Genomic DNA, 21,544 nt, shown 5'->3' with positions numbered 1-21,544 from the left:
AAAGGGAGAAACAGAAAATATGTAAGAAGTCAGTCTAAGGACCTGATTCACTTGCAGAAAATTACTTTGTTGACATTAGTTCATGTGCTGTGGTGGGAAAAAGGTGCTCCAAGCAGGGATGTAAGGCGAGAGAAGAGAATGCTGACTTACGAGCTCCACTCATGCAAATGTATGTTACTGTTTGCTTGTGAAGTACAGGAGACAACAACACTTAAGGTATATCTGCTTGAAGGAGGTTAACAAGAATTCCATCTCTAATTTCTGTTTCTTACTCTATTTCATTAGATAAGACCTCTCCAGCGACAGTTTATCTTAACCTCATTAACCATCTCTGACAACAACTTTCTCTCCAGCCTTCACGATCAAGAAAGGCACAGTTCAGTTTTCTTTTCCCCGATTTTATACAGGTTTGGGTTTTGTTTTGGAGTTGTTTTGTTTTTTGGGTTTTTTTTTTTATGAAAGCCTGTAGTATGGAATGAACGATCGCTGCCAGGAGCACACTGCAAAGTCTATGTGACGACTATGTGAGAGGTTCATAGTCTTTCACGTTCCATAGTATAGAAGTGAGCCTTTGGGGCACCTCAAAAAGTTTTAAAACACTTGATTTCATTCAGGCAAGAATCAAACAGTTTCACTAGAAGAAATTGTCTTTATACACATAAAAAATGAAGGTTTCTAAAGGGATCTTTTAGTTAGATGACAGAAAACCTGCATTTTGTAATACCGCAGGGGTTCTTTTAATAAGTCACTGAAAAGTTCCATTTGACAAGTTAAACCTTGAATTTTTTCATACTTATTATAGCCAAGGAGGTGCTAACCTGATACAATGGGCAAAGGAGTGTTACCACAATACAATAGACCAGACAGAGTTAGTACAATACTGGGCAATAAGGGATCTCACTATAATGAGTGAGAGAAGCAGTGTCTGCAACATAAGAAGCATGCTTCAGAAAAGAGAAATGTATTTGGTTTGTTACTGGTCATTTTTATAGCTGCAATTGTAATCCAATGCAATACCTCAAGATGCTTAAGAGTCTTATTTAAAAAGGATAATGATCATTTCAAAGGTTCACAGGCCAAAAGAGAGCATTATGTTACCTAAACTAGGGGCTTCAGTAAACCAGGCTATAGATTTTTTCCACAATGTGGCCTCTATCTAACCTGGTAATTTGGAGTTACATCAGTGGTGTTGGGCTGGGGCTTAGTTTGGCCCTCTGCTCACATCAATGCACTGTGAGGACTATGGAAGAATTTAGAGGATGAGATGAAAGCATTTCTCCTGGCTTCCACTTAACTATATTTGACAAAAAGCTGCATAAATTATGTCTGAAATAATTTCTTTTTCTGTATCTGTTTCCACAATTTTTATGATATTCTTGGCCCTCAGGTCACTTCCTTCCATTTACCCTCAGTTCTCAGCTCATGCTCAAATTTCAAGAAGCAGTAGCTCCAGCATCAGGATAGTCCTATAAAAAGTGTGGAGAATGCTTTTCTAGAAGAACATTCCCATCCACCACATCATTCTAAAGCACAACATGGGCAAAAGATGCTCAGAAGAAATCCATACAATCTGCTACATGTAGATCTCCACAGGTATTCAGCAAACTACACTTTACAAATTTATGTAACCTACTTTTTCAGATTGTTTAACACCTAATAGTAACCTTGCTGCCAATCAAATTGCAACTGCACATACAATATATGCTCTTGATCTGGGAAGAATAGAATGATCTGTAGATAACTTGAATGAAACTTGGGTGAGATGTAGGAGGAAATGACATGAGTCTGAATTTAGAGCACAACTGTATGAATGCCTGGCTGGAGAAAACATGCTGTTCATTCACTTGATAAGTAGCCAGAGTGAAATATGTGGAGTAGAATAATGACATTGAGCATAACTGTAATATACAGAGATAGGATTTGGGTCACTTAGATATGCATATAGCAGGTATCTGAAAGTCCCGGTAGCACCTTTCCTGATTACCAGGAAGCTCTAGTACAAAGCTTCGTACAAAACAATGATATGCTTGAGAATACCTGTCAGCAATCATAATGTACGATGCACTAACTTTTCTGATGCAGGTATGAAGAAGAGGAGGCAAGCAAAGTATGTTTGAGTTAATTGGTGCAGTACACTTTAAGGAAGAGCACACTTACTTCTGGACCCGATCTTTAAAACATTTTTAACAGTTTAGCATTGAGGAAAAAGGGCATTCTTATCTAGCACAGGAAAGCTGTGGCAGTATATAAGCTTGAATTCAAACATGACAAAACACAGCAAAGTTACAGACATCACTAGAACGAAACAACCCTTTTGGCTTCAGTAAGACCCAATTTACAGGTACTAAGAAAAAGAGACTCTGAAATATTTCTGAGTTCCAATTGCTATAGCCTGCAGGAATCAGAAAACTTGGTTTTGTGGTTGAGGCAGTGGATACAGCCTGAGAAGAACTGTTTTCAATTTATGGTTCCATGTTGCTCTTGGAGCAAATCATGTTTAATACAAAATGTGGGCAGTATGTCATGCCTATTGGACTATAAAAGTTTTAAGGCAGGGAGAATCTCTCACTAGGTGAAGACTCGGCATAGAAATATCTATCTTGACTAAGAGGCTGAAGTATTCCTGTATTAGAAATACTGATCAATAACAAAAACAAATATTGCTGTCTTTTCCCAGCCTCTCCTGGTTGCTGGAGTTTATCTCAGATGTGAGATTGGGTACACAGATTTTCTTTTGCACTTAGCTTTGTTGTGATGCTGTAGGCAGGCGGCCTTTGCTGATGATCAGGAAGGCTGGCAAAGAAGAAAACGGACCAGAGACGTGAGGGAAAACAGGAAAAAGGAGGAACTGATGTAAGAAAATGAACTGAAGAAGATATTCTTGTTGGCAGTTGGTGAAAAGCAGTTGCTCCTGAAGACCACTGTTGAGACCAGGGAAGATCTTTGGGCAAGTGATGGTTGAACTAATGCTGTTGAAACAGAAGACAGGGTGCAGGCAAAACAGAAACAAAGGCTCATGTGAATCACATATGTTGTATAAAAGGCATTTCCTTGTCGACACATTTACAAGCTAGTAACAAGGGCTTTCCAGGTCTTTTTTGCTTTGTGTCAGTAAGGAACAGAGCTTATCCCAAGTGATTTCCACTACATAGTCTGGCACTAGCTAGAACAGAAAGTTCTCAGCAAGTTAGAAAATGTTGTTTTCACCTCCAAAATAAACCAAACATAGGCGTAATGATTAAAAGGAAAAAAACCTGATTATACAGTCACGTATTCACAGTTCAGAAAGCATGTACAAAGTATAAGAAGCAGCAAAGATATAATTTTTTTTTCTAGCCAGTGCTCAGTGTAAAAACTAACCCTTGATCTGAATTCTCTTCCCTTTGTTCCTGTGTTTGATGCTTCATGCAGTCCTCACCATCCTACTTCTCTCATCCTTCCCTTTCACAAATCCCTGCATCTGCCATACTGCTGCGCCTTGCTTTAGGACATGCCCTGGCACATGGGATGAGGGCTAATGGTTTCAATAGGCACATATGCTTTTTGCTCAGAGCGCAGAGGGCATAGGTTAGAACATGAACTGCCCCCTTTCTATCAGCCTTATACCCTTCCTTTTCTAAGGGACATTTTGGGTATAATGTGGTGGGAAGACACGTTACAGATGGGTAAAGCATGGTGAGAAGTTGGTTTTATCTGCCTCAAATAAGACATGGAGATAGAAAAGACAGCAGTTTCTGGAGATTAGGAGGAAGGTTTGTTTGGCAGGAGTTTTGAAACTCAGCCACATATTTTTTGTTCAGCAGCTTACAAGATAGTGTATTATAAGATTAAGTGAGTGTTTATGGCCTGTATTGGGAAAGGACTGTGGGATGAAAGTTGCTGGTGAAAGTGATTTCAGTTTATGTCTGAAAAGGCTGGCAAGGATGAAGAAGGCACTATCTAGCCTGGCCGTTAACCCTGGAGAACTGGACACTGACCACCCTACATCTGTTCCACGGCTTCTCCTGGGACAGATCAATAGTTGCTACCATTTCACCGTGGGAATTCAGTACACAGTAATCACTTCACTTGTGCTTTCGGAGGAGGACAGCAACTTCCTTCTGTTTATACAGGCATACGCATTTATTGCTAAGGGAATCTAGCTTCCCATTAAGTGCCTCTCAAGTCAAATAGCTCCGATTGTTCTGTCTTAAAGATGAGAGACGTGCTTTTTTTGTGAAAGCATGTTGAAAAAGACCTACACTAGCAAAGACAACTTTTTTTTGCTTCTTATCCTTTAAAGGCTTTGCAAAATGTTCCTATTTAATAAGTTATCTTTATGTAGTAGCTGAATCTTTTCATAAGCTAATACTTGTAAAGCACCGTCTACTTTGCTTAATGATACTATTTTCCCAATATAAAACAGGGCTAATGGGTGCCAAATGTGAAAGCAATATTCCTGCAATTTATCACTTAAGCCTTCTTTCACTCTTTTGGGGTGAATTGTTGTATTTTTAAAGGGAAATTGATTGCCTTGAGTGAATTCTTTTATTCTTCTGCATTAACAATTCATGAATGAAGCCAATAGCTGCAACACAATCTTCAGTTCCTTGTCCCACCAATAACCTCAGCTGTATCCTGGAGGGTAAACTCACACTGCATCAATCAACGGTCTTCGTGGTCTGTAGCATAGCCATGTGAACTGTGGCTTACACTGTGTTCTCGTTTGCTCCCTTGACTTCTGGCAGTTGGGAACTGCACAAAAATGAATTAACTGTTACAAAGTTTCCTGGCATGCTGTACTTTACATGATTGGAAAGTTACATTACTAGAAAGAACAAAGAATACAGGCATTTACTCTGAGGCTCGGAAGCAAATGCGATGGTCAAATAATCCTTGTGCATGTTTCTTCACTGCTCTCTCCCTCTCCCTGCCATTGGTAAGTGTTGGGCAAGCCCAGTTAAGAGGATTCTGGGAGATTAAAGAGATTGCAGTTAAGAGACGTTTTGGACTAATTTAAAAAAAACCCCAACAACCAAACACAAAAAACCTAGCTTCAAAATGGCACTATAAAACTGGATTGCAAAAGGCAAAGAGGCCAGCAGTTTAAGAATACATTAAGACTGCACCTGCAAATGAGTTCGTTCACTTCTTTCCATGAGCAAACCCAGTGCTTCTATTCCCAAAAGAGAAATAAACACATGATGTTGGGCAGGCAGACATCCAAATGCCCAGACTTAGTGCAACCATGTGCCTACAAAACTCCTATGTAGAAAATGGAAGCTGTGAATGTGGACCTCAGCCTAACTTGTGAAGACAGAGCTGTTGTGGAGGTAAACTAATCAAAGTGTGGTGTAATGGCCAGCTTTGAGTCACTGTGGTAAAATTTAGCTCTGGCATGTCCCTCTCCTTGTTGCTGCTGACTCCTCTCTTGAAAGCACATTTTTCTCCTTTACCAGTTTTTTTTTTGGCTCAGTCTCCACATAAGCATGTGCATGTTGTATGTTTTTTCTGTTGTGGCTCCTCTCCAGCCAAATCTGTTGTCTCTGCATGCTGCGACTCACCCCCACAGACCCACCTACAGCTCCTGCACTGGGACATTGCTGGTCTGCACACCCCAGGTCGTGCTAAAGCAGGCTTCACCCAGCAGTAACCCCTTCGACTTTATGGACACCTAAGCACATCTACATACTAGGCAAAACATCGCTAGAGGTTGCTTCTAAAACGTGGGGCTGATTTTCAGCTCATTTCTACGAGGTTTGTAGTAGACTCTGAATTAGTGTGTGTCTTTAAAAAGGGACACACATATATACACACACACAACCTATTTATAATTTTTCATAATAATTTTCACTGTTTTTCTGTATTTCCCTATACATGCTGTTAACTCTTCTCATCAGAGACTTACTTCTAGCTCAGTTTCACCATGGTACTTGGTATGGCTCGTTATGTCTGTACAGCAAAAAAATATACTGCTGGGTTACAAAAAGATAAAGATAAATATCTGAATATCTTTCATTAGAAAAAACACTTTTTTTGTGACCAAAACCCAATAAAACTTAATTAACTTTTACTTTGTTTCCTCAGAAAAACAACAAATGAAGACACAAATAAGTAGTCCACCCTTGACACTGAAAGTATATTTAAGAGAAGGAGCTGTGGCTTCAGTTTTGACCTCCTTGGGATACAGGAAATACAAAAGATTTTTATTTGTTTGCAGATTGTAAGATAACAAACAGTACATCTGAAAATACAAACCTGAGATGACTTTTCTTACAAATGATCTTGGGAGAAGAGGAACAGGCACAAAAAAAGAAAAAAAAAAAAAAAAGAGAGGCAAAGAAGGGAATGACAGGCATGCAGGTTGTATGAATAAAGAGCTAAGAAAAGACCTGTGGAAACAATTGATTTTCTGATTTTCTGATTCACCACTGACATTTCTTAAAAATCCCCAAGTAATTTGATGCCCACCTGATCTTATATCCCCCCTACCCCCACCCCCCAATTATCCACAATTGAAATAAAAATTGCTTGGGGCTAAAGAAAAATGTTTAATTTCATCTGAATTGTTTTTCAACTTTGATTTGAGGTCTTTTCTGAGACTGCAAAAGAATAAAATAAGAATAACTTGAAAACAAAGAGACAAGCAACACTGCTAAAATTGAAGAAAGAGAACAAGTAGTGATGGTGCCTTTCACAAAATGGAACAGGAACAAGGTCTGGGATGTGGAAAACCTGGCTCAGATTTCATCTCTACCAAAGCCGCAGTACAGACATTAATCTAGCTCTCCTTTCCTATCCTCATGTAATTTATTCAGACAAAACAAATTCAGTAAGATTTTGATTAGATGTTCAGTATCCAACATGTTACAAAATAATGCCTATAGAGGCGAGGTGAAATCGGGGTGCCGTGTACACCAAACAGCGTTAAAGAGATGACCTTACTTCATAATGGAGAGAGAAGATCTGCATCTTGTTCTTAAGCTGTGGCATTACACAGAAAGGCTAAAGGTTTCATGTTTAAACCCCTGGAAACTGAGGTCAGAAATCCCAATCCCTGCTCCAGTGTCTTTTCTTAAAAATATTCCACAAGACACGCTATAAACAGTCATGTCCTTCTACCCCTTTGCTCCATGAACTAGTAGTGCTGAGATTCCAGGAAAGCTCTGACCAGATAACCTTGATTGACAAAACATTTCACACGGACAAGGGCAAGGTAAGCTTCCCCAGATCAGTTTGCAGTGTCATAAATGTTTGCGGGGTTGGCTGTTCCCTCCAGAGGCAGCCCCACGCTCCACCGTCCTTGCTGCATACAAATGAAGTCACTCCACAGCACAATTGAGTGCATATGCTGTGGTGTGACCTCCTGTTTGGTGACATCCATCAGTGAAATGTTCTGTGGTAGTGGCTGTCTGAAAATCATCTGGTACATGAATTTCTACTCTGATTTCACTAAAACCCAATCAATAAGGGCACATAGCTTTAGTGTTCTCATACACCTGCTCTGTGAATAAAATGAAATTTTTGCAGAGACTTTTATGATATGTTTTGAAGGGCCTGACCAGAAATTGGAACGTGTCGGGAGCTAGAAGGAAGGGACTACTGACAAGCAGCACTGCATGCAGAAAAACTGCAATGTCCTCTCCTCTGGGTGGAGGAAAAGGAAAATCAACTCAAATAGGAATGAACACTTAGAAAAAAATCTCGACAGATTAATTTGGCACATGTTAGTGTTGCACTCTCTGGTGCTGGACCTTAGTGAGGATGTAATTCTGATTAAATTAAAGAGGCATTATAGACAGGTGTTCAAATATAAGTATATATCCCAGCTATACCTATATTTGCAAAGGAATTTGTGAAAAAGTTCTCTGGGTAAAATATTCGTAAGTATATTATGGGGCGATTTTGGTTTTCCTATAAAAAGTAAAACCATAAACTGGTCTGATTACTTTTTAATTATGAAAAGATTAGGTAGCAAGTGGAAACAATTTCTCACTTTGTATTCTAATAAGAAAACTGGGGCAAATCAAACAAAAGTGCAAGCAGCAGTCTGAAAATAAAAGGAGATTCTTCTTTACTGAATGTATCATTAAGCACAAAGTGCCCTGGCTATTGAAAAATTTACATGACTAATTGAAAATCTTCTGAAACAAATACAGAGCTATCACGCTTGGACCAAAAAAGACCCAGTGCCCCGTGGCAACACTGAGAACATATCCTATTATTTGTTATTTTCTGAAGCTCATTTGTAGGTATTGTCTTTAAGCTATTCTCACAGACAGGACGTGTAGCTTTGTGAGTAAGAGTAGCGGTGCCAACATGAAAGCAGTAGGGTCATTATTCCTAAATGTTATGTTATTGTTCTTAAAATATTCTTCTGCTAAAAAACAATGCAACAAGATAAAAACAATGGTAGTATACACAGAGGTAAAAAACTGGCTTTAAAAAAAACAGCTCTGGGAAATGGAGAGGACATTTTGCAAAAGAGCTCTTGTTCATTTTGAAAATCTGGCAGGGTATTATGTTTTGCTTTGCAAGTTTACATGGGACTGAACACACAAAATAGCTAACAGCAGAGACCAGGGCATTTTGATAGAGCTATTCAGATGTTTACTAAATAGATACGTGTCTTACATCAGGGACAGATGATAGTAACTCCTTCCCTCCTCCAAGTTTTTGATTCTGATAGAAGTGTGGAAAAAGATAAACATATCTGTTCATGTTTATTACTGTTTTAGTGAGAGAATGGCATTTGATTAAAACAGGGATTTACTTTTCAGCTACAGAAGTTATATGGTAGCCTTTGGTGTTCAATAAGAGACTGTTATGTGATTTCAAGCATTAAAACCGGTTGGTGCCCTGTCTTAAAATCCTTCACCTTCTCTCCAGTTCTCTTAATTTTTGCTCCTATCTTATTCCCTAACTTCTTTTCCAGCTGTTCACAATTATAAAAGTAAATTATTTCAATATGATGTAAAGGGGTAAACAAACCCTTACTCTGCAATTGATCTAGGCACTGTGAAAGAACAAATAATCGTTTTGAGAGGTAGACAGGAGACAGGTCAAAGTGATCTGCTGAAAGTCTGCCTTCAAGAAAGGTCAGCAACGTAAAGCTTCTTTCTCCTTTCTTTTCTTCTACCCGCCTAAATCTCAGGGTGACCCAACAGCATTCACAGATATTGAGATAAAATAACCAATGACTTTGTTCATGGCAAACCCCTTCATCTTTAAGGCAGGTGTTGCAGAAATATATGATCCTTTCTGTATCTTTTTATGTAGTAGTATGAGATCCCCTTGCTTTTGCATAATGATATAAAAAGCCATAGCCACTGTATTGAAAATTACAATAAAATACACACTGAACGGCAACTTCTTAGAGATGTGGCAATGAGTAACTTTCCACTAAGACAAAAAGGTTGGACACTGGAATGGGAGGAGTCCAGTTCACCAACTTTCTGCTTCTCACTATTGCATGAAGAGATCCCATGCTGCTAAAACAAGGTACACGCTTTGAAGACATACCCCAGAGCAGTAAAATATGGAGTGTAGCTTAAAAAAAATCATGCAAACACTGCAAAATACTTATAGAGACATCTAAATTTATGACATATATCTCTTTAAATTAATAATACATTCCTTTTATTCTTTTTAAGTACCTCCTGTCTCTTCCTGAAAATTCATTCATGTACTCAAGCTTTTGCCCTCCCCCAGCCTATGAAGATTAGACTTTTCTCCCCTCTAATGGCAGCTGGCGCCATGCTGCAATCATTGCTTTCCAGCAGCTGGCCTTTTTTAGCTGGTATGTGGACTGCCTTATCCTGATCAGGGGACAAGGGGCAGTTGGGAACCTGTTCTGGCACTCGTGGCCTCGTGTGATTCACAGGGGATTGCAGCAGGAGCTGGGGCAGGGAGGAGGCAGGTCCTGGCCACAGTGTCCCAACATCAGAGCTGGTCACAGCATCCCAGCATCAGGGTGGTGGCTGGAGGGCCTGTGGCCCCTCTGACCAGGGCTGCCACATGGGCAATGGAGGTGTCAGGGCACGCTGATGGCCCAGTGCTGGCCACAAACGTGACACAGACTTGGTCTGTTTCTGCAGGTGTATGGGTTCCAGGAGGCCCCACCAACCAATATTAGAGACCTCTGTACTCTGGTAGCTCTCAACTATACATTTGCTTGTATTATTATTTCTCATGCAAGCTGGCTTAAACTACCAAGGGTAATTCTAGGACAAGCTACAATTACAATTTCTTTATGCTGTGTAGACATGACCTATGACTATTTGATTGCAACTGGCTTTGGATCAGGGCCTGCAGCCAAAGCTGTGTCGCTAGCATAACATGCAACACTCTCTGCAGAGCCTCCAAGTATAAGCCATCACCTCTCTGATCTAAAATACACATAATTGCAAAGAGCTGGGAGATCCTCCAGCATTTCACAGCACATAGAAGAGATTTATTAACAAAGATTTTCTGTTTGCAGATACAGAAATATGCAGAAGGCCAAATTCTTAGCTTCCATGAGGCAGTGAAGTTAATGTATGAAGAAGGGATGGACTCTCGTGTGTGCATGCACACGGGAACACACTGTTTCCATGCACCTCTTGGTAGTTTTAAGAGGACAGATCAGTGAATGAACTGGAAAAACCTGACAAAATGGTTGTGGCTTTACATTCCAGTTTAGGCTGAAACACAGCTGTTAAAAAAAGGCGATTTGGGCATTCCACATTCGTTTGCTAGATAAATTTGGGTCCTGCCTTCTACATACAGCATGACAGCAAATTCTTATTAAATAAACAAAGGAATAAATTCTTATGAAATGAATAAAACAGATTTAGTTCTGAGTTTGTGGAAGAATTATGGCTAGGACTAGTTCAGCAATCAGAGGAATATGGGAGGTATATCTCAGCTCCAGTGCAATGTGGGGCTGTCTGGACCAGTGACACTCAGCCTTCAGCTCTGCTGTGCTGTGCAAGCTGAGTACAGCCTACTCCGATTCTAACGACATAGCGAGTCTGTCAGGGCAGCACCGCAGCTGCCAGTGCATTGAGTATCACTCAATTTGAATATCACTCAATATCACTGCAAGTATTGAGTGCATTGAGTATCGGCATCAAAATTCCAAACCCAAAAATCTCTCTCAAAAGTGACCGCCCTGTCAACCTCTATATAATCGGATCTACCTGTCACACAAGCCTTGTAAAAGCATCAGCCCATTAATTTCAACAGGGTCAACTTCAGACTCACTAAAAAGGGAACGGGACACAACGAGTAGGTTTTGGTCAGGCACGATACAATATTTATTAGCTTTTTTCCCCCCACTACAGTTATGCTGCAAATGCATTTTATGTAAGTAGACCTCGTTAGGCAAGCAGGCATTTGCAAAACATTACAAATGCAACGAAGTCTAATGAGTGCACTTCCAGAGAGGATATTCTAGCACCCTCCAGACCTTGACTGGGCAGCTCATTTAAACATCAGGTCAAACCCTGTTTAAGTGAAGTGCCTTACAGAAGTTTTTCAGCAGTGCTCTTAATGGCTAAAAAAAAAAAAAATATAATAAAAAAAATAAATATGACAGGAAACAGAAAGAAGTCAGTTCTCATTTTCTTTCTTTTTCAGCAGACCACCCTATGAACCCTCCCTCTTTTTCTTCAGACATGAATCCTGTGTGCACTTAGAGGAAAGTATTTCCCTTTCCCGCCAAGCGACACGTCCCGCCATGCGCTGGCTCAGCTTTTCCCACCGCCCCTTCACCGCGGGCGGGGCCGTTCCGCCGGGAGCGCTGCACCCCGCCGTTCCCAGCCGCGGCGGCGGGCCCGGGCGGCCCCCGGCAGGTGGCACTCGGGCTCCGCCGCCAGCGCCGCCATCCCGGCCGGGCCTGCAGGCAGCAGCGAGCCGAGAGGGGCGGGTGCCCCGCGGCTCTGTGGGCGCCTGCTCCGTCGCTGGGGCGGCGGCCGGCGGCGCTTCCCGCGCAGGGGGGGCTGGGCGGCGTTCGTGTCGTGAGGGGAAGCTGCTGCCAGGGCCGGCCTGAGGCGGGTGTGCACCTGAGGGGCCGGCTGAGCATATATCACAGCAGACGTCTCAGAAGGGGAATTCAAAACGTAGCTGTTATCCTCAGGGGGAAATCTCTGCGTCAGGAGGGGAATATATGTGCATACTGTAACTCTTGTTAGCATTAATGGGAGTTATGTGTGTCAATCCCCAAATTCCAGCATACAAAGATGAGCATGTCCCTATAACAGTATGAAATCCGCGTTTGAATTAAGCCCGACTGTTGGGAAACTCATAATGCTGTGGCTGTTACTGTAAATTTATACTTACTAGGACCAAGTTTCACCTGAAACAACAGAGCCTGAAGTGTTACTTGTTCCAGCAAATTATTTTGTTAGATGTGATAATCAGTTCGCAGCAGGACTGCGAGAGGCTACTCAGCTTGTTGACAATTCTGGGTCCTATCCAGCTTCAAGCAGCTTCTGACGCGGCCCCAAAGGCCACAGAGGGGACAGCAAGCCCAGCTTTTCAGGGAGATGTGGCCAGGGCAAGGCTGACTGTCCCCGGCCACTTCCCAGGGCCACACTGTCCCAGGGGCAGTTACCTGTTCTGCCCAGCACACCCTCACCCTAAAGCAAAAGTGACGGGCGAGACTCAGCAGAGGTGCTGCTGTTCCCAGCCCCCTGTATTTTGCCAGGTGGATGAGATTTTTTCATATGAGCTAAGTGCCTAAGACACAGGCTGAGGTGGAGGAGGAGCTGCAAATCAGCTCGCTCAGACTTACTGGCCTACTCTGTAGTTTATTTCAGGAATTATGTGACCTAAGAACACGTCTTCTATTAGCATCACCTTTGAATTAGGAAGGTGCCTTTCAGGGGAGCTTTTGTCCCACATTTATAATCTCAGCCTCAGATCAGACTTAATCCCAGGGTATCCCGCCTCTCAAGGCTGCACATTTTCCCTCAAGACTGGCAGAATGAAACCCTGTCTTGATCCGCTTGTGGCAGCAGCTGCATTGAGTGAATAGCCACGGTGCTGCAGGGGGAAGCTGTGGGGTTGGGGTTTCCTAATGGGGAAACAGGTCTGGAGAAGCCATGACCATGACTTCAGCCTGCCCTGTGCCACCTTCAACACCTTATTATGTGGCCCAGCGCCTAAGGGGACATGAAAGATTAGATGGCCGGTGTGTAGGGCCTAAGGCAGCAGTATGTGCATGGCACAGAGGGGTCCCCTTTCCAGAGGTGTCCAACTTAACCCACTGCAGGGGTGCAATGGTGCTGGGTGCCAGCATGAACTTTAGGGCCACGGTGTACACGGACTGCCACAAGCGTGGTGGGGAACACCTGCCAAACAGCCCCTCACTTACTCCCACTCGGTTGTATTTTCTCCTCCTTCCTGACTCTTCCCATACCAGTGCCCAGACTCTTCGTTCCCCTTGATTAGCCTGCTTGAGAGCAGCCATGTGTACCCTTTAATCCTGTGCAGTCCCGAGGTTAGGCTGAAGCAGACCAGCACATAAGGCGACCCTAGATTTAAATACCATTCAGAGAGAGAGGAGAGTTCCTTTATTCTGAATGATTCCTTAAATCTATTGAGTTATTTGGAATAGTGCAGTTAATTATTTTTAAACCCCAGTCTCCTACTTGAAGCCTGGGTGTGATTCCAACAAATTCACTTTCGAATCTTGTAATGGAATAGAAGTATTGCCAGCCCTCATTAAAAACACCGCAAAAGCCACAGCAGCAGCACTGTGTTCCTTGTAATGATTTGTTTCACTGATAGATCAAATGGCCTGTTGACAATGGTTGACTGCAACCGACAGCCTCTTCTAATAAGATAAAGAAATTGTACATTTTATCAATTATAAAGCAAATCGGGTTTTTGTCCCTTTAAATTTTTTATTTGCTACAAAATGGAGGACTTATGCCTTTGAAATTGCAGCCTGCCATGACATTACAATGAATTATAATCCTAACCTTTTCATACTTCCTCAAAGGCCTAACCCATTTGCCTGCCTTGCAAGCATGTTGTAAAATGCTGTGCATTTACATACATATTTTCAGGAGCTTTTTATTCAAGAACTGCGGCAGACTCAAGAAAGGAAAAGGGGCTGAATGGGCAAGAATTCTTGAGATCCTGGAATTTTAAGTCTTGCAATATCTCATCACAAGCTATGAGCTCGAGGCAGACATTTTCGGATAAGGTTCTTAGTTTTTTGTTACACAGGAGGTGAAGTTTTTAATCCCTTCTGGCTCTGAAGATCTATGTTCCTGAACATCCTGGGAACAGAGCTCATATTGCCAAAATAAATCTTAACACTTTCTAGATCAATATTTAGGGTCAGATCTTATAGAAGCTCAAGGAACATCAAGAAGCTTTTTAAAGGCCAGCTGCCAAAATCAGGACCCCCACATCTGCTCTCAGCATCTCTCCTGCAACCCCCATATCTCCCTGCCTGACTCCAAGCTGTGCAGGCACCTCCAGCTCTGCCCGTGCTTTTGCAGCGTGTAGCAAGTACATGGGGATTTGTGGTGATATAGTGCCTGAGGGGCACCCAAGCCAGCTCTGTGTGTGGGAGGCCAGTGAATACCTATGACCATCAAGGCAGAGTGCCTCAAAACCACCATAGTGTCAACTTTGCTCTCCTGACATAATGAGAGAGGGAAAGAGAACAGTTGCTTCTCCCTTTCCTGACACATCTTTGCGGATAAGAAATCTGGAGCACTTGACTCTGGCAGTAAAGCCACACAGCTGAGACAGTGGCAGGGAGGAGTCCTGATTTCTGGTCTCTAGTCTCAGGGCTATTTCTGTTCTCTTGCTCTTCCTGCTCTTTTCCTGTTCATACCTGGCAGCTGGACAATGTAAAGGGTGTGTGTGTGGGGTGTGGAGGGAAGTCTTGGAAGGGGCTTTCAGAGCACAGGCTTCCACCTCCTGGCTCAGTGCACTTCCACAGGGAGAGAGACATTCAGGTCTCTCTTGGCCCCAGGATTTTTTGCTTTCACTAAACAAGATCTGTCAGGAAAACGTGCTTCTAGTCTGCCAAAACCCAGCTCCTGGGTGGGTGTCTGGCAGATGCTCCCAACAAGTAAGAGATGCAGAGGAGCTGGAGCATACCCTACCCAGATCCACTGTTCCCAGCTACTAGGCACTTAGGTGTAAGTGGATCAGTGTCAGCATTGCTGTTGGCTATGAATTAAGAGGGGAAAAAACAACCCTTGCTCTGTTGTTAGGCAACATCTCCCAGAAACGCCGGAACCAGCACGTATGACAGCAGTTGCCTTCCTAGCAATCATCTCTGCACTGAGAGGACAGAATATCCCCATGCTCCTCCTTTGTCAACCTTGTTCTTCTATATGAGAAAATAGTACCAGATGTCAGAACCCACACCACCCTGAAAGACAGCACTCTGGACTGAGCATTTTATCCATATGACCCTTTGTATGTTCTCGTCTTCAGCCTCTTTCAGTAAGGAGAAAAGCGCGCACACACACACACTCAGCCATACACATGACCCAGAGCAGGTGACAAGGAAAACCGTATTGGAAACTCAGTTTCCAGCCACTTTAGGGTGGAAAATTCATGAACTTCTGCCCATAAAGTGATGAGGCACCACAAACAGATGCTACTGGCTTGCAACAGCTGCAGGGCTTTCACCTCCCAGGGACCTGAATCCCCCTGCAGAGACCACCTCCCAGATCAGCATGTCTGGTCTGTCGGTCTGGAAACTGGATCTGTAATACAGTTCTTCAAAGTGGCAGTATTTCCACATACAGTTAACCAACTGATTAAACCCATAGTTTGGCACTTGTAGACCTTATTCTATTTTAAAATTAATCTGAAGTGGTTTGGTAACTGCAGCATTGATTTCAGTGCCAGTGTTTGAGCTTAGGAGACTGGTTTGAAAATTTTGGCCCAAGTACATGGGTTATTACCAGGTAACAGCTATTCACTCACAAAAAGGATCAGTTAAAAGAAGCCTGCAGTGCAACAGTTCATGCTATCTCTGTCCTACAGGGACTGAAACGACTTTGGTTTGCTGCTTGTTGATTGGGTGCCTTCACCAGTGCTCAAGTCAGTCAAAGAGAGAAAAAAATAATAAATTAAGGAAGCTTCACAGAAATATTGCGTTCTTTCCTAGAGTGGAGGCAAAACAAACAAAGTTTAAAGTAAACAGTCTCTACCAGCAGATCTTCTCCCTTTTTATTGCATGAATTACAATGCCCTTCAGCCAGCAGAAGGCAGAGAAAGTTCTGCCAGGAAAAAGAGTTATTTGAAAAAGTTTACTTTAAACTTTTGTTTGCTTTGCTGTGTGCACACACATACACACAAAAAAAAGTAGAGACACCCTTTCTTCTTCCACTCTAGTGCTAGGTAGAAAGAAAATGTATTTCTCTTTATCGACTGGTATACAGCTGGCAGAAGTAAAGGCAAGTTTCCCATGGTCATGCCTCTGTACTCAACCATGATCTGGAAGAACATTGTGAGAGATAAAGCAGGACTACCCTGTTCACCTAGGACATGCAGACCAGTGGAAAAAATAAATATGAGCATCTCTGATCATTCTATTGATTTAAACAAGCACAAAGCTACCAAAGCCAAACAGCATCATTTTATTCTAATAAAACTGCTCAGTAAATCTTTTGCTTCTAAATCTCTGTCCCTTTTGTAATGAAGACAAAAGTTACAGTCTGTTTTCACTCACACTCCCATAAATCTGGAGTAACTGGAAGAGAGCTAAAAAAGCTCTGTTGTTGGTTAGGACAGGAATTCTGACTAAAAAGTAAAGCAACAGCCATCACCTTTTGTGAAAAATGTTCCCATTTCTGATCAGTTCTAATGTTTCCATTTGAAACTGATTCCTTGATCAGAAGTTAATAGAAACATATCATATGAAATACACAGAGCACTTCATAAAACATGTAAGAAAACCAGGGTTGTGTCCTGAAGACTTTATAACAGGCAGAATAAGAAAGAGAAAAAGCAACAAAGGAAGATAAAGAGAGATTTCTAGCAATGTATAAGTAAAGCGGGATAAAGCTGAATAGCAGTTGGATTAGTGCAGCATGAGTTTGTTTTTAAAGTACATCCCTTTTCTGCACTTCTACCCTCTCCTGTCTGCCCCATGGCCCTGACCTTGTTCCTCCCCATTTCAAAAGAGCCGTCCCTCCTTATTTCCCTTCTGACCTGCATTCCTCACTGCTGGCTGTAATGTGGTGATAAAGGCACCAGTAAACCCAGCCAGCTTGCCTAAGATCAGAAGATAGGGAAAGTGATGTTAGCAAATTAACCGATTGGTATAAAACAAAAGGGGGAAAAAAGTTGTCAGGAAGCCGAGAACTTTTGAACCCATTTAAACAAATAAGTGGCAGAGGAGCAGCTTGTCTGTCACAGGAATATCGTCCACAAGAACCGAGCCAGAGCTTGGAAGTTATAAGCGGATGCAGCTTTCAAGAGCAGCCCCTGGTAGGGGAACAGAGCTGTTTAAGAATAGGGAGCTCCTGCCTTTCAAAAGGCGGGACACAGTGGGATGCTCCCTGCTGCCATCCCCACCCCTTGCAGACCTGTACTTGATACCCTCAGGTGGCTCCAGTCCGCAACACGTGCAAAGAGGCAATGAAGCCTCTTTGTGCGCTCCTCTTATGATTATGCTTTCAAGGACCCTGGGCTGGCAAAGAAAGCGTGCTGTGCTGAAAATAATTGCAGTAAGGCTTTGAAATACAGGCTCATTTATTTAGTAATATTAACTGGCTTTCCTGCTTTTCCATCAGCACCGAGAGGGTTAATACCTTCCTCCTGGACTACCCTCCAGAGATTTTGCTCTCTGTGGCTCCAGATGGCTTTCAGAAAACTAAAGTTTTGCTGCCCTCATTAGTGACAGATGTGGGAGTTATAATTTGAAATTTAGGTTCACTAAAGTAAAGCATTGTGAAATCCCAGGAACCCACAGAAACTCTTAAAATGCGCCAGTGGTACAGATCACAGAAGACGTGCTCTCACGTAAGGCTGAACAAGAGACTTTATTACCAACAACATCACTTTCCTTTTCCTCCTTCCACTTTATCTCACACTTCCAGTGCAGCCTTCCCTGGGAGCCTCCTGCTTGGCTTTTTGCTGCTCGCTTAAAGGGCAGCCCCCAGAGTCTCACAGCTCGGGGGCTCGCCACAGTGGGCACACCACACCAGTAAGGGGCCTGGCAGCGCTTTCTCCTGCGCTGAGTCTTGCACGCCTGCCACCATCCCCAAGGGCAGAGCATTAGCCTCCTGCCTCCGGTGCTCGCTTCCTTATACAGCCAGAGCCACGCACTAGTTCCGTACTGTATCAGCCTGTATTTCTGTACATTTATTTCAACCAGCACCTAAAGTAACCTGAACCAGAACCCATCTCAACTACTGCTTTTGTCACGAAAGCAGACAGATTTTTTCATTACCTCCATGCAGCGTGCTGGAGAACCACATGCTTTCATTACAAATTCCCTTCCTTTCTTTCTGCTATAGAAAGGGGAGATCCGAAATGTGGCTGCACTCCCGGAGAGGATGTTTGCTTTGGCAACCAGCCCATAACACTCATCTGCAGAACCTGACAGGTAAAGCCTCCAAGGTCAGCTTGCATTGGCACTGTACAAGGCCCGGAGGAGATACTGTTGCTTCATTGTCATTACATACAGCCCTTCACAGCAGCTCTTGTATGCAGAAGACACACGGTGTAACTGTCACTTGTAACATCCTCCATTAGAGTTGCTTGAATTTTGATCTGGGGGAGGAGGCCTAAAACAGCCGTGCAACACGTGATCATTTCTGAATGGGCTCCAAGTCAATGGTACCTAGTAAAGAGAGTCTAACTTTTTGGTCATACAGGTAGTTAAGATAACATTGACCACTTGGAAGGACAGCTTACTTCAAAAAATGGTTTTATGTAACAGTTGTACACTATGTATAAGTACAGAGTATATTTCTGTTCATCCTTCTCAGCATAGACATGCAACATGTGCAGAGCATCTCCGAGATGGATGCACCCTAAGGCTGTCAGATCCAGAAGGACCTCAACTTAATTGCAGCTTACAGCATCTGTATTCCATGCACACAATATCTTTCTGAAGAAAGCAATAGTTTTAAATGATAAAAGCCAAACAAGCAAGACTTCCAGCCAAGTGTAAGCAGATCTCATAGGCTTCCATGGTTTCATGGAAGCTGATCAGAACCACAGGATCTTTCCCTTTTCCTTCTCTTACTGTAAACTTTTTCTACTGTTTCTGCAGGATTATGCTGTCTGATTCACTAGCCTGTAATATTTTTAGCCTAGAAATGTTGCATACAAATCATTCATTAAAAAGGTAGCATATAGGATATCATTGGGAGTTGCTTTAAGATTCAGTTGGGTTTTTTTCCACTTTCATTTAGCTTCAGAGGAGACATCCTTGCAAACTGTTACCATTTGATACATCTCTCATTTTCCCAATAATCCATAAATCTGGTTGTGCCCGTGTCCCCGTCCCCCCCTCCGCCTCTCCTTTAAATGCTACTCATCCTCTTCCCCATTGCTATTACCCTTTTCTTTTGTCAAGTACAGTTATTCAGACAGGGAAGCTTGTGATGCTCTAGACAATAGCTCTCAACCATCCATTTCATCCTAGCATTTATTCTCCCCACCCCCTTTGAAAACTTTACATACTTGGGTTAGCACACACTCATGCCTTTGTTTGTTACTCACCAAGTATCACTGCTTTGACCTTTGCATCTCAGTTCTCTCTCTTTCTGCCTCCTGTTGCTGCACCTGTAGATCCCTTACTGCAAAGCCAAATGTTGCACTCCAGCCTCCTCAGTCATGCAGTGAGACTGGGGGCTGGAAAGCAACTGCAGGTGGGCTGCGGGTACTGGGTATGCTGCAGAGGGGAGGGTCTTTGAATGGGTACACCTGCGTTAGTACCTGCCAGAGGAGGGTGGATACATGGCCTTGGCCCATCCACTTAGAGAGGGACCGTATGGAACACTACTTCTGAGAACAAGAAGCCAAACCCCAGTCTTTAGGAGTTATGTTATAGGGATTAAGTGCCGATCGTAACAAAGACAAACCAGAGCTCAGCATAAGAAGGAAGATTATCCTTCACTATGACGTGCACTGTAATTTCAGTGAGGACGTGCTTTGCTTTGCTTTCATGTGACCCACCTGCTGAAGAGGTGTATAAGCTGTCTCTCCCTTAGCTGGCGTCTTCGCTAAATGGGTTACAGCTGCTACTAATTTAGGGCCTAACCCCATGATGACAGAAGCCATGACTTGTGCACAGGAGTTTGATGAGTCCTAGCTGGGTATTTGCACATGGTATTTCTGCAGCTCTCCTACACAGCAAGGAAAATATTTTCAGCTCAAGGAGTGTGACCTGAACTTTCATTGCTAACAAAATGAGCTGATACTAACATGGTTAAGGTGGGCATTTATAAGTGTGTCAACAGGAGGGAAAAATCCCATGTATGTTAAGGAAGACAGAAATAAAATTAACAATGGCTCAGGGGTGGCAAGAAAGCAACTTTAACAGCACCTTAACAAAAGGAAAAGGCTCATAAGGTCACTAAACGAAAACCAGCTGAATGAGTTTCACTATTGATAATGAGCAGGGAACCCAGTGCTTGGGATCATGAGTTTATGTAAATCTGTTATTACTGCAAATTGGCATCCTAAGACCTTGATCATACAACACTTGCACATATGCTTAACTTTGTGCACATGAGCAGTCTCATTAACGCCAAAGACTTAGTCGTGCGTAAAACTGAACAAATGCATGAATTTTTGTAAGACTGGGATTTAAACACAAGGGTTAGAAAACAAATTTACTGTATCATCAACAATTATTTCTGAAACCCATCAGAAGCCAAGGTGGTGCCAGAAGTCTGTTTAGTGCAGACACATTCAAAGAGAGAGAGGAGTGGCATTTTGCAGATTGCTGCCTTTAAGTCAGTCCATTAGGCCCGATAACAGTGGGCCAAACGCAGATGGAAAACAACACTGCCCAGCTTAGAATATAACTGATTATGGGTAGTGGAGACATAGTATTTCCCATCATATTTTGCAAGATAAACTGGATTGCCTCTTAGAAATACAGATTTCAAACTTAGTTTATAATCAGCTTGGGCTTGACTAAATTATTCAGCAGTATCTCAAAAAGTCTTACAAAATTAATTTAAATGGTGTTAGGTTTACGTAGATTCAGAGCTGACTGCAGCATTTATATAAATAGCTGCAATAAATACAAAGGCTTACATTGGAGGGAGGCGCCTATTGCTCTGCAGTGAGGACTGATGGCTAGTCTTACAGCTACTTTTAATTAGAATATTCAGCAATGCTTCAGAAAAGAGAATAGCTCTCTTATGTTATGAAACCTGATGAAAATATGCTAGTTCCTTGGGAATTCAAAAGAGTAAATACAATAAAATTTGAGTACTTACCAGCAAGAGAAGAAAAAACAGCTGTAAAACAATGCCTGTAGAAGTAAAGCTTCTGCCAAATTTAAAGGGATAGCTCCAGGAAAAGAATTCTGGGAAAAGGGCAACCCTGCATTGGGAAGATGTAAAAATAAGGCCTC

The sequence above is a fragment of the Falco cherrug genome, chromosome 12 (genome assembly GCF_023634085.1).
Source record: "Falco cherrug isolate bFalChe1 chromosome 12, bFalChe1.pri, whole genome shotgun sequence".
Lineage (NCBI taxonomy): Eukaryota > Metazoa > Chordata > Aves > Falconiformes > Falconidae > Falco > Falco cherrug.
Note: the sequence above shows the minus strand (reverse complement) of the source record.